Below are 14,025 nucleotides of genomic sequence, written 5' to 3'. Positions count from 1 at the left end.
GAGGCATCCTGCGCAATATGGATTTTTAGCTGCCAGCTGGCCTCTCTGGACCCGAGGCCCTGGAACACAAACAACGGCCATTTTCCCAGGTAAGCAAAAGTCACCACCTCAGTTTCATGGTGTCAGTTTGCAGGAGGTACTTGGCACTCTCAAACCAGCCTGACTTGGCACTGGTGCCAGCTTTCCTCTGGGAGGCATCCTGCGCAATATGGATTTTTAGGTGCCAGCCGGCCTCTCCGGGCCAGAGGCCCTGGAACACAAACAACACCCATTTTCCCAGGTAAGCACAAGTCACCACCTCAGTTTCATGGTGTCAGTTTGCAGGAGGTACTTGGCACTCTCAAACCAGCCTGACTTGGCACTGGTGCCAGCTTTCCTCTGGGAGGCATCCTGCGCAATATGGATTTTTAGGTGCCAGCCGGCCTCTCCGGGCCACAGGCCCTGGAACACAAACAACGGCCATTTTCCCAGGTAAGCACAAGTCACCACCTCAGTTTCATGGTGTCAGTTTGCAGGAGGTACTTGGCACTCTCAAACCAGCCTGACTTGGAACTGGTGCCAGCTTTCCTCTGGGAGGCATCCTGCGCAATATGGATTTTTAGGTGCCAGCCGGCTTCTCCGGGCCACAGGCCCTGGAACACAAACAACGGCCATTTTCCCAGGTAAGCACAAGTCACCACCTCAGTTTCATGGTGTCAGTTTGCAGGAGGTGCTTGGCACTCTCAAACCAGCCTGACTTGGAACTGGTGCCAGCTTTCCTCTGGCAGGCATCCTGCGCAATATGGATTTTTTGGTGCCAGCCGGCCTCTTCGGGCCACAGGCCCTGGAACACAAAAACAACGGCCATTTTCCCAGGTAAGCAAAATTCACCACCTCAGTTTCATGGTGTCAGTTTGCAGGAGGTACTTGGCACTCTCAAACCAGCCTGACTTGGCTCTGGTGCCAGCTTTCCTCTGGGAGGCATCCTGCGCAATATGGATTTTTAGGAGCCAGCCAGCCTCTCAGCGCCCCAGGCCCTGGAACACAAACAACGACCATTTTCCCTATGAAAGAAAAGTCACCACCTCAGTTTCATGGCGTCAGTTTGCAGGAGGTACTTGGCACTCTCAAACCAGCCTGACTTGGCACTGGTGCCAGCTTTCCTCTGGGAGGCATCCTGCGCAATATGGATTTTTAGGTGCCAGCCGGCCTCTCCGGGCCATAGGCCCTGGAACACAAACAACACCCATTTTCCCAGGTAAGCACAAGTCACCACCTCAGTTTCATGGTGTCAGTTTGCAGGAGGTACTTGGCACTCTCAAACCAGCCTGACTTGACACTGGTGCCAGCTTTCCTCTGGGAGGCATCCTGCGCAATACGGATTTTTAGGTGCCAGCCGGCCTCTCCGGGCCACAGGCCCTGGAACACAAACAACGGCCATTTTCCCAGGTAAGCACAAGTCACCACCTCAGTTTCATGGTGTCAGTTTGCAGGAGGTACTTGGCACTCTCAAACCAGCCTGACTTGGCACTGGTGCCAGCTTTCCTCTGGGAGGCATCCTGCGCAATATGGATTTTTAGGTGCCAGCTGGCCTCTCCGGACCCGAGGCGCTGGAACACAAACAACGGCCATTTTCCCAGGGAAGCAAAAGTCACCACCTCAGTTTCATGGTGTCAGTTTGCAGGAGGTACTTGGCACTCTCAAACCAGGCTGACTTGGCACTGGTGCCAGCTTTCCTCTGGGAGGCATCCTGCGCAATATGGATTTTTTGGTGCCAGCCGGCCTCTTCAGGCCACAGGCCCTGGAACACAAACAACAGCCATTTTCCCAGGTAAGCACAAGTCACCACCTCAGTTTCATGGTGTCAGTTTGCAGGAGGTACTTGGCACTCTCAAACCAGCCTGACTTGACACTGGTGCCAGCTTGCCTCTGGCAGGCATCCTGCGCAATATGGATTTTTAGGTGCCAGCCGGCCTCTCCGGGCCACAGGCCCTGGAACACAAACAACGGCCATTTTCCCAGGTAAGCACAAGTCACCACCTCAGTTTCATGGTGTCAGTTTGCAGGAGGTACTTGGCACTCTCAAACCAGCCTGACTTGGCACTGGTGCCAGCTTTCCTCTGGGAGGCATCCTGCGCAATATGGATTTTTAGGTGCCAGCCGGCCTCTTCGGGCCACAGGCCCTGGAACACAAACAACGGCCATTTTCCCAGGTAAGCACAAGTCACCACCTCAGTTTCATGGTGTCAGTTTGCAGGAGGTACTTGGCACTCTCAAACCAGCCTGACTTGGCACTGGTGACAGCTTTCCTCTGGGAGGCATCCTGCGCAATATGGATTTTTAGGTGCCAGCCGGCCTCTCCGGGCCACAGGCCCTGGAACACAAACAACGGCCATTTTCCCAGGTAAGCACAAGTCACCACCTCAGTTTCATGGTGTCAGTTTGCAGGAGGTACTTGGCACTCTCAAACCAGCCTGACTTGGAACTGGTGCCAGCTTTCCTCTGGGAGGCATCCTGCGCAATATGGATTTTTTGGTGCCAGCCGGCCTCTCCGGGCCACAGGCCCTGGAACACAAATACCACGGCCATTTTCCCAGGTAAGCACAAGTCACCACCTCAGTTTCATGGTGTCAATTTGCAGGAGGTACTTGGCACTCTCAAACCAGCCTGACTTGGCACTGGTGCCAGCTTTCCTCTGGGAGGCATCCTGCGCAATATGGATTTTTAGGTGCCAGCCGGCCTCTTCGGGCCACAGGCCCTGGAACACAAACAACGGCCATTTTCCCAGGTAAGCACAAGTCACCACCTCAGTTTCATGGTGTCAGTTTGCAGGAGGTACTTGGCACTCTCAAACCAGCCTGACTTGGAACTGGTGCCAGCTTTCCTCTGGGAGGCATCCTGCGCAATATGGATTTTTTGGTGCCAGCCGGCCTCTCAGGGCCACAGGCCCTGGAACACAAATACAACGGCCATTTTTCCAGGTAAGCAAAAGTCACCACCTCAGTTTCATGGTGTCAGTTTGCAGGAGGTACTTGGCACTCTCAAACCAGCCTGACTTGGCACTGGTGCCAGCTTTCCTCTGGGAGGCATCCTGCGCAATATGGATTTTTAGGTGCCAGCCGGCCTCTCCGGGCCAGAGGCCCTGGAACACAAACAACGGCCATTTTCCCAGGTAAGCACAAGTCACCACCTCAGTTTCATGATGTCAGATTGCAGGAGGTACTTGGCACTCTCAAACCAGCCTGACTTGGCACTGGTGCCAGCTTTCCTCTGGGAGGCATCCTGCGCAATATGGATTTTTAGCTGCCAGCTGGCCTCTCTGGACCCGAGGCCCTGGAACACAAACAACGGCCATTTTCCCAGGTAAGCAAAAGTCACCACCTCAGTTTCATGGTGTCAGTTTGCAGGAGGTACTTGGCACTCTCAAACCAGCCTGACTTGGCACTGGTGCCAGCTTTCCTCTGGGAGGCATCCTGCGCGATATGGATTTTTTGGTGCCAGCCGGCCTCTTCAGGCCACAAGCCCTGGAACACAAACAACAGCCATTTTCCCAGGTAAGCACAAGTCACCACCTCAGTTTCATGGTGTCAGTTTGCAGGAGGTACTTGGCACTCTCAAACCAGCCTGACTTGACACTGGTGCCAGCTTTCCTCTGGGAGGCATCCTGCGCAATACGGATTTTTAGGTGCCAGCCGGCCTCTCCGGGCCAGAGGCCCTGGAACACAAACAACACCCATTTTCCCAGGTAAGCACAAGTCACCACCTCAGTTTCATGGTGTCAGTTTGCAGGAGGTACTTGGCACTCTCAAACCAGCCTGACTTGGCACTGGTGCCAGCTTTCCTCTGGGAGGCATCCTGCGCAATATGGATTTTTTGGTGCCAGCCGGCCTCTCCGGGCCACAGGCCCTGGAACACAAACAACGGCCATTTTCCCAGGTAAGCACAAGTCACCACCTCAGTTTCATGGTGTCAGTTTGCAGGAGGTGCTTGGCACTCTCAAACCAGCCTGACTTGGAACTGGTGCCAGCTTTCCTCTGGCAGGCATCCTGCGCAATATGGATTTTTTGGTGCCAGCCGGCCTCTTCGGGCCACAGGCCCTGGAACACAAAAACAACGGCCATTTTCCCAGGTAAGCAAAATTCACCACCTCAGTTTCATGGTGTCAGTTTGCAGGAGGTACTTTGCACTCTCACACCAGCCCGACTTGGCTCTGGTGCCAGCTTTCCTCTGGGAGGCATCCTGCGCAATATGGATTTTTAGGAGCCAGCCAGCCTCTCAGCGCCCCAGGCCCTGGAACACAAACAACGGCCATTTTCCCTATGAAAGAAAAGTCACCACCTCAGTTTCATGGCGTCAGTTTGCAGGAGGTACTTGGCACTCTCAAACCAGCCTGACTTGGCACTGGTGCCAGCTTTCCTCTGGGAGGCATCCTGCGCAATATGGATTTTTAGGTGCCAGCCGGCCTCTCCGGGCCATAGGCCCTGGAACACAAACAACAGCCATTTTCCCAGGTAAGCACAAGTCACCACCTCAGTTTCATGGTGTCAGTTTGCAGGAGGTACTTGGCACTCTCAAACCAGCCTGACTTGGCACTGGTGCCAGCTTTCCTCTGGGAGGCATCCTGCGCAATATGGATTTTTTAGAGCCAGCCGGCCTCTCAGTGCCCCAGGCCCTGGAACACAAACAACAGCCATTTTCCCTATGAAAGAAAAGTCACCACCTCAGTTTCATGGTGTCAGTTTGCAGGAGGTACTTGGCACTCTCAAACCAGCCTGACTTGGCACTGGTGCCAGCTTTCCTCTGGGAGGCATCCTGCGCAATATGGATTTTTAGGTGCCAGCTGGCCTCTCCGGGACATAGGCCCTGGAACACAAACAACACCCATTTTCCCAGGTAAGCACAAGTCACCACCTCAGTTTCATGGTGTCAGTTTGCAGGAGGTACTTGGCACTCTCAAACCAGCCTGACTTGGCACTGGTGCCAGCTTTCCTCTGGGAGGCATCCTGCGCAATATGGATTTTTAGGAGCCAGCCGGCCTCTCCGGGCCACAGGCCCTGGAACACAAACAACGGCCATTTTCCCAGGTAAGCACAAGTCACCACCTCAGTTTCATGGTGTCAGTTTGCAGGAGGTACTTGGCACTCTCAAACCAGCCTGACTTGGCACTGGTGCCAGCTTTCCTCTGGGAGGCATCCTGCGCAATATGGATTTTTAGGTGCCAGCCTGCCTCTCCGGGCCACAGGCCCTGGAACACAAACAACGGCCATTTTCCCAGGTAAGCACAAGTCACCACCTCAGTTTCATGGTGTCAGTTTGCAGGAGGTACTTGGCACTCTCAAACCAGCCTGACTTGGAACTGGTGCCAGCTTTCCTCTGGGAGGCATCCTGCGCAATATGGATTTTTAGGTGCCAGCCGGCCTCTCAGGGCCACAGGCCCTGGAACACAAAAACAACGGCCATTTTCCCAGGTAAGCACAAGTCACCACCTCAGTTTCATGGTGTCAGTTTGCAGGAGGTAATTGGCACTCTCAAACCAGCCTGACTTGGCACTGGTGCCAGCTTTCCTCTGGGAGGCATCCTGCGCAATATGGATTTTTAGGTGCCAGCCGGCCTCTCCGGGCCACAGGCCCTGGAACACAAACAACGGCCATTTTCCCAGGTAAGCACAAGTCACCACCTCAGTTTCATGGTGTCAGTTTGCAGGAGGTACTTGGCACTCTCAAACCAGCCTGACTTGGCACTGGTGCCAGCTTTCCTCTGGGAGGCATCCTGCGCAATATGGATTTTTTGGTGCCAGCTGGCCTCTCCAGACCCGAGGCCCTGGAACACAAACAACGGCCATTTTCCCAGGTAAGCACAAGTCACCACCTCAGTTTCATGGTGTCAGTTTGCAGGAGGTACTTGGCACTCTCAAACCAGCCTGACTTGGCACTGGTGCCAGCTTTCCTCTGGGAGGCATCCTGCGCAATATGGATTTTTAGGTGCCAGCCGGCCTCTTTGGGCCACAGGCCCTGGAACACAAACAACGGCCATTTTCCCAGGTAAGCACAAGTCACCACCTCAGTTTCATGGTGTCAGTTTGCAGGAGGTACTTGGCACTCTCAAACCAGCCTGACTTGGCACTGGTGCCAGCTTTCCTCTGGGAGGCATCCTGCGCAATATGGATTTTTTGGTGCCAGCCGGCCTCTGCGGGCCACAGGCCCTGGAACACAAATACAACGGCCATTTTCCCAGGTAAGCACAAGTCACCACCTCAGTTTCATGGTGTCAGTTTGCAGGAGGTACTTGGCACTCTCAAACCAGCCTGACTTGGCACTGGTGCCAGCTTTCCTCTGGGAGGCATCCTGCGCAATATGGATTTTTAGGTGCCAGCCGGACTCTCCGGGCCACAGGCCCTGGAACACAAACAACGGCCATTTTCCCAGGTAAGCACAAGTCACCACCTCAGTTTCATGGTGTCAGTTTGCAGGAGGTACTTGGCACTCTCAAACCAGCCTGACTTGGCACTGGTGCCAGCTTTGCTCTGGGAGGCATCCTGCGCAATATGGATTTTTAGGTGCCAGCCGGCCTCTTTGGGCCACAGGCCCTGGAACACCAAAACAACGGCCATTTTCCCAGGTAAGCACAAGTCACCACCTCAGTTTCATGGTGTCAGTTTGCAGGAGGTACTTGGCACTCTCAAACCAGCCTGACTTGGCACTGGTGCCAGCTTTCCTCTGGGAGGCATCCTGCGCAATATGGATTTTTAGGTGCCAGCCGGCCTCTCCGGGCCACAGGCCCTGGAACACAAAAACAACGGCCATTTTCCCAGGTAAGCACAAGTCACCACCTCAGTTTCATGGTGTCAGTTTGCAGGAGGTACTTGGCACTCTCAAACCAGCCTGACTTGGCACTGGTGCCAGCTTTCCTCTGGGAGGCATCCTGCGCAATATGGATTTTTAGGTGCCAGCCTGCCTCTCCGGGCCACAGGCCCTGGAACACAAAAACAACGGCCATTTTCCCAGGTAAGCAAAAGTCACCACCTCAGTTTCATGGTGTCAGTTTGCAGGAGGTACTTGGCACTCTCAAACCAGCCTGACTTGGCACTGGTGCCAGCTTTCCTCTGGGAGGCATCCTGCGCAATATGGATTTTTAGGTGCCAGCCGGCCTCTCCGGGCAACAGGCCCTGGAACACAAAAACAACGGCCATTTTCCCAGGTAAGCAAAAGTCACCACCTCAGTTTCATGGTGTCAGTTTGCAGGAGGTACTTGGCACTCTCAAACCAGCCTGACTTTGCACTGGTGCCAGCTTTCCTCTGGGAGGCATCCTGCGCAATATGGATTTTTAGGTGAGAGCCGGCCTCTCCGGGCCACAGGCCCTGGAACACAAACAACGGCCATTTTCCCAGGTAAGCACAAGTCACCACCTCAGTTTCATGGTGTCAGTTTGCAGGAGGTACTTGGCACTCTCAAACCAGCCTGACTTGGAACTGGTGCCAGCTTTCCTCTGGGAGGCATCCTGCGCAATATGGATTTTTAGGTGCCAGCCGGCCTCTCCGGGCCACAGGCCCTGGAACACAAACAACGGCCATTTTCCCAGGTAAGCACAAGTCACCACCTCAGTTTCATGGTGTCAGTTTGCAGGAGGTACTTGGCACTCTCAAACCAGCCTGACTTGGCACTGGTGCCAGCTTTCCTCTGGGAGGCATCCTGCGCAATATGGATTTTTAGGTGCCAGCCGGCCTCTCCGGGCCACAGGCCCTGGAACACAAACAACGGCCATTTTCCCAGGTAAGCACAAGTCACCACCTCAGTTTCATGGTGTCAGTTTGCAGGAGGTACTTGGCACTCTCAAACCAGCCTGACTTGGCACTGGTGCCAGCTTTCCTCTGGGAGGCATCCTGCGCAATATGGATTTTTAGGTGCCAGCCGGCCTCTCCGGGCCACAGGCCCTGGAACACAAACAACGGCCATTTTCCCAGGTAAGCACAAGTCACCACCTCAGTTTCATGGTGTCAGTTTGCAGGAGGTACTTGGCACTCTCAAACCAGCCTGACTTGGCACTGGTGCCAGCTTTCCTCTGGGAGGCATCCTGCGCAATATGGATTTTTTGGTGCCAGCCGGCCTCTCCGGGCCACAGGCCCTGGAACACAAAAACAACGGCCATTTTCCCAGGTAAGCAAAAGTCACCACCTCAGTTTCATGGTGTCAGTTTGCAGGAGGTACTTGGCACTCTCAAACCAGCCTGACTTGGCACTGGTGCCAGCTTTCCTCTGGCAGGCATCCTGCGCAATATGGATTTTTAGGTGCCAGCCGGCCTCTCCGGGCCACAGGCCCTGGAACACAAACAACGGCCATTTTCCCAGGTAAGCACAAGTCACCACCTCAGTTTCATGGTGTCAGTTTGCAGGAGGTACTTGGCACTCTCAAACCAGCCTGACTTGGCACTGGTGCCAGCTTTCCTCTGGGAGGCATCCTGCGCAATATGGATTTTTAGGTGCCAGCCGGCCTCTCCGGGCCACAGGCCCTGGAACACAAACAACGGCCATTTTCCCAGGTAAGCACAAGTCACCACCTCAGTTTCATGGTGTCAGTTTGCAGGAGGTACTTGGCACTCTCAAACCAGCCTGACTTGGCACTGGTGCCAGCTTTCCTCTGGGAGGCATCCTGCGCAATATGGATTTTTTGGTACCAGCCGGCCTCTTCGGGCCACAGGCCCTGGAACACAAAAACAACGGCCATTTTCCCAGGTAAGCACAAGTCACCACCTCAGTTTCATGGTGTCAGTTTGCAGGAGGTACTTGGCACTCTCAAACCAGCCTGACTTGGCACTGGTGCCAGCTTTCCTCTGGGAGGCATCCTGCGCAATATGGATTTTTTGGTGCCAGCCGGCCTCTCAGGGCCACAGGCCCTGGAACACAAAAACAACGGCCATTTTCCCAGGTAAGCACAAGTCACCACCTCAGTTTCATGGTGTCAGTTTGCAGGAGGTACTTGGCACTCTCAAACCAGCCTGACTTGGCACTGGTGCCAGCTTTCCTCTGGGAGGCATCCTGCGCAATATGGATTTTTAGGTGCCAGCCGGCCTCTTCGGGCCACAGGCCCTGGAACACAAACAACGGCCATTTTCCCAGGTAAGCACAAGTCACCACCTCAGTTTCATGGTGTCAGTTTGCAGGAGGTACTTGGCACTCTCAAACCAGCCTGACTTGGAACTGGTGCCAGCTTTCCTCTTGGAGGCATCCTGCGCAATATGGATTTTTAGGTGCCAGCCGGCCTCTCCGGGCCACAGGCCCTGGAACACAAACAACGGCCATTTTCCCAGGTAAGCTCAAGTCACCACCTCAGTTTCATGGTGTCAGTTTGCAGGAGGTACTTGGCACTCTCAAACCAGCCTGACTTGGAACTGGTGCCAGCTTTCCTCTGGGAGGCATCCTGCGCAATATGGATTTTTTGGTGCCAGCCGGCCTCTCAGGGCCACAGGCCCTGGAACACAAACAACGGCCATTTTCCCAGGTAAGCACAAGTCACCACCTCAGTTTCATGGTGTCAGTTTGCAGGAGGTACTTGGCACTCTCAAACCAGCCTGACTTGGCACTGGTGCCAGCTTTCCTCTGGGAGGCATCCTGCGCAATATGGATTTTTAGTTCTCAGCCGGCCTCTTCGGGCCACAGGCCCTGGAACACAAAAACAACGGCCATTTTCCCAGGTAAGCAAAAGTCACCACCTCAGTTTCATGGTGTCAGTTTGCAGGAGGTACTTGGCACTCTCAAACCAGCCTGACTTGGAACTGGTGCCAGCTTTCCTCTGGGAGGCATCCTGCGCAATATGGATTTTTAGGTGCCAGCCGGCCTCTCCGGGCCACAGGCCCTGGAACACAAACAACGGCCATTTTCCCAGGTAAGCACAAGTCACCACCTCAGTTTCTGGGTGTCAGTTTGCAGGAGGTACTTGGCACTCTCAAACCAGCCTGACTTGGCACTGGTGCCAGCTTTCCTCTGGGAGGCATCCTGCGCAATATGGATTTTTAGGTGCCAGCCGGCCTCTCCGGGCCACAGGCCCTGGAACACAAACAACGGCCATTTTCCCAGGTAAGCACAAGTCACCACCTCAGTTTCATGGTGTCAGTTTGCAGGAGGTACTTGGCACTCTCAAACCAGCCTGACTTGGAACTGGTGCCAGCTTTCCTCTGGGAGGCATCCTGCGCAATATGGATTTTTAGGTGCCAGCCGGCCTCTCCGGGCCACATGCCCTGGAACACAAACAACGGCCATTTTCCCAGGTAAGCACAAGTCACCACCTCAGTTTCATGGTGTCAGTTTGCAGGAGGTACTTGGCACTCTCAAACCAGCCTGACTTGGCACTGGTGCCAGCTTTCCTCTGGGAGGCATCCTGCGCAATATGGATTTTTAGGTGCCAGCCGGCCTCTTCGGGCCACAGGCCCTGGAACACAAACAACGGCCATTTTCCCAGGTAAGCACAAGTCACCACCTCAGTTTCATGGTGTCAGTTTGCAGGAGGTACTTGGCACTCTCAAACCAGCCTGACTTGGCACTGGTGCCAGCTTTCCTCTGGGAGGCATCCTGCGCAATATGGATTTTTAGGTGCCAGCCGGCCTCTTCGGGCCACAGGCCCTGGAACACAAACAACGGCCATTTTCCCAGGTAAGCACAAGTCACCACCTCAGTTTCATGGTGTCAGTTTGCAGGAGGTACTTGGCACTCTCAAACCAGCCTGACTTGGCACTGGTGCCAGCTTTCCTCTGGGAGGCATCCTGCGCAATATGGATTTTTAGGTGCCAGCCGGCCTCTCCGGGCCACAGGCCCTGGAACACAAACAACGGCCATTTTCCCAGGTAAGCACAAGTCACCACCTCAGTTTCATGGTGTCAGTTTGCAGGAGGTACTTGGCACTCTCAAACCAGCCTGACTTGGCACTGGTGCCAGCTTTCCTCTGGGAGGCATCCTGCGCAATATGGATTTTTTGGTGCCAGCCGGCCCCTCCGGGCCACAGGCCCTGGAACACAAATACAACGGCCATTTTCCCAGGTAAGCAAAAGTCACCACCTCAGTTTCATGGTGTCAGTTTGCAGGAGGTACTTGGCACTCTCAAACCAGCCTGACTTGGCACTGGTGCCAGCTTTCCTCTGGGAGGCATCCTGCGCAATATGGATTTTTAGGTGCCAGCCGGCCTCTGCGGGCCACAGGCCCTGGAACACAAACAACGGCCATTTTCCCAGGTAAGCAAAAGTCACCACCTCAGTTTCATGGTGTCAGTTTGCAGGAGGTACTTGGCACTCTCAAACCAGCCTGACTTGGCACTGGTGCCAGCTTTCCTCTGGGAGGCATCCTGCGCAATATGGATTTTTAGGTGCCAGCCGGCCTCTCCGGGCCACAGGCCCTGGAACACAAACAACGGCCATTTTCCCAGGTAAGCACAAGTCACCACCTCACTTTCATGGTGTCAGTTTGCAGGAGGTACTTGGCACTCTCAAACCAGCCTGACTTGGCACTGGTGCCAGCTTTCCTCTGGGAGGCATCCTGCGCAATATGGATTTTTAGGTGCCAGCCGGCCTCTCCGGGCCACAGGCCCTGGAACACAAACAACGGCCATTTTCCCAGGTAAGCACAAGTCACCACCTCAGTTTCATGGTGTCAGTTTGCAGGAGGTACTTGGCACTCTCAAACCAGCCTGACTTGGCACTGGTGCCAGCTTTCCTCTGGGAGGCATCCTGCGCAATATGGATTTTTTGGTGCCAGCCGGCCTCTCCGGGCCACAGGCCCTGGAACACAAAAACAACGGCCATTTTCCCAGGTAAGCAAAAGTCACCACCTCAGTTTCATGGTGTCAGTTTGCAGGAGGTACTTGGCACTCTCAAACCAGCCTGACTTGGCACTGGTGCCAGCTTTCCTCTGGGAGGCATCCTGCGCAATATGGATTTTTAGGTGCCAGCCTGCCTCTCCGGGCCACAGGCCCTGGAACACAAAAACAACGGCCATTTTCCCAGGTAAGCAAAAGTCACCACCTCAGTTTCATGGTGTCAGTTTGCAGGAGGTACTTGGCACTCTCAAACCAGCCTGACTTGGCACTGGTGCCAGCTTTCCTCTGGGAGGCATCCTGCGCAATATGGATTTTTTGGTGCCAGCCGGCCTCTCCGGGCCACAGGCCCTGGAACACAAAAACAACGGCCATTTTCCCAGGTAAGCAAAAGTCACCACCTCAGTTTCATGGTGTCAGTTTGCAGGAGGTACTTGGCACTCTCAAACCAGCCTGACTTGGCACTGGTGCCAGCTTTCCTCTGGGAGGCATCCTGCGCAATATGGATTTTTAGGTGCCAGCCTGCCTCTCCGGGCCACAGGCCCTGGAACACAAAAACAACGGCCATTTTCCCAGGTAAGCAAAAGTCACCACCTCAGTTTCATGGTGTCAGTTTGCAGGAGGTACTTGGCACTCTCAAACCAGCCTGACTTGGAACTGGTGCCAGCTTTCCTCTGGGAGGCATCCTGCGCAATATGGATTTTTAGGTGCCAGCTGGCCTCTCCGGGCCACAGGCCCTGGAACACAAACAACGGCCATTTTCCCAGGTAAGCACAAGTCACCACCTCAGTTTCTGGGTGTCAGTTTGCAGGAGGTACTTGGCACTCTCAAACCAGCCTGACTTGGCACTGGTGCCAGCTTTCCTCTGGGAGGCATCCTGCGCAATATGGATTTTTAGGTGCCAGCCGGCCTCTCCGGGCCACAGGCCCTGGAACACCAAAACAACGGCCATTTTCCCAGGTAAGCACAAGTCACCACCTCAGTTTCATGGTGTCAGTTTGCAGGAGGTACTTGGCACTCTCAAACCAGCCTGACTTGGCACTGGTGCCAGCTTTCCTCTGGGAGGCATCCTGCGCAATATGGATTTTTAGGTGCCAGCCGGCCTCTCCGGGCCACAGGCCCTGGAACACAAACAACGGCCATTTTCCCAGGTAAGCACAAGTCACCACCTCAGTTTCATGGTGTCAGTTTGCAGGAGGTACTTGGCACTCTCAAACCAGCCTGACTTGGCACTGGTGCCAGCTTTCCTCTGGGAGGCATCCTGCGCAATATGGATTTTTAGGTGCCAGCCGGCCTCTCCGGGCCACAGGCCCTGGAACACAAACAACGGCCATTTTCCCAGGTAAGCACAAGTCACCACCTCACTTTCATGGTGTCAGTTTGCAGGAGGTACTTGGCACTCTCAAACCAGCCTGACTTGGCACTGGTGCCAGCTTTCCTCTGGGAGGCATCCTGCGCAATATGGATTTTTAGGTGCCAGCCGGCCTCTCCGGGCCACAGGCCCTGGAACACAAACAACAGCCATTTTCCCAGGTAAGCACAAGTCACCACCTCAGTTTCATGGTGTCAGTTTGCAGGAGGTACTTGGCACTCTCAAACCAGCCTGACTTGGAACTGGTGCCAGCTTTCCTCTGGGAGGCATCCTGCGCAATATGGATTTTTAGGTGCCAGCCGGCCTCTCCGGGCCACAGGCCCTGGAACACAAAAACAACGGCCATTTTCCCAGGTAAGCAAAAGTCACCACCTCAGTTTCATGGTGTCAGTTTGCAGGAGGTACTTGGCACTCTCAAACCAGCCTGACTTGGCACTGGTGCCAGCTTTCCTCTGGCAGGCATCCTGCGCAATATGGATTTTTAGGTGCCAGCCGGCCTCTCCGGGCCACAGGCCCTGGAACACAAACAACGGCCATTTTCCCAGGTAAGCACAAGTCACCACCTCAGTTTCATGGTGTCAGTTTGCAGGAGGTACTTGGCACTCTCAAACCAGCCTGACTTGGCACTGGTGCCAGCTTTCCTCTGGGAGGCATCCTGCGCAATATGGATTTTTTGGTGCCAGCCGGCCTCTCAGGGCCACAGGCCCTGGAACACAAACAACGGCCATTTTCCCAGGTAAGCACAAGTCACCACCTCAGTTTCATGGTGTCAGTTTGCAGGAGGTACTTGGCACTCTCAAACCAGCCTGACTTGGAACTGGTGCCAGCTTTCCTCTGGCAGGCATCCTGCGCAATATGGATTTTTAGGTGCCAGCCGG

Source organism: Haemorhous mexicanus, chromosome 30 (assembly GCF_027477595.1).
Source record: "Haemorhous mexicanus isolate bHaeMex1 chromosome 30, bHaeMex1.pri, whole genome shotgun sequence".
NCBI lineage: Eukaryota > Metazoa > Chordata > Aves > Passeriformes > Fringillidae > Haemorhous > Haemorhous mexicanus.
The sequence above is the reverse complement of the archived record's forward strand: the minus strand, read 5'-3'. Positions refer to the sequence as shown.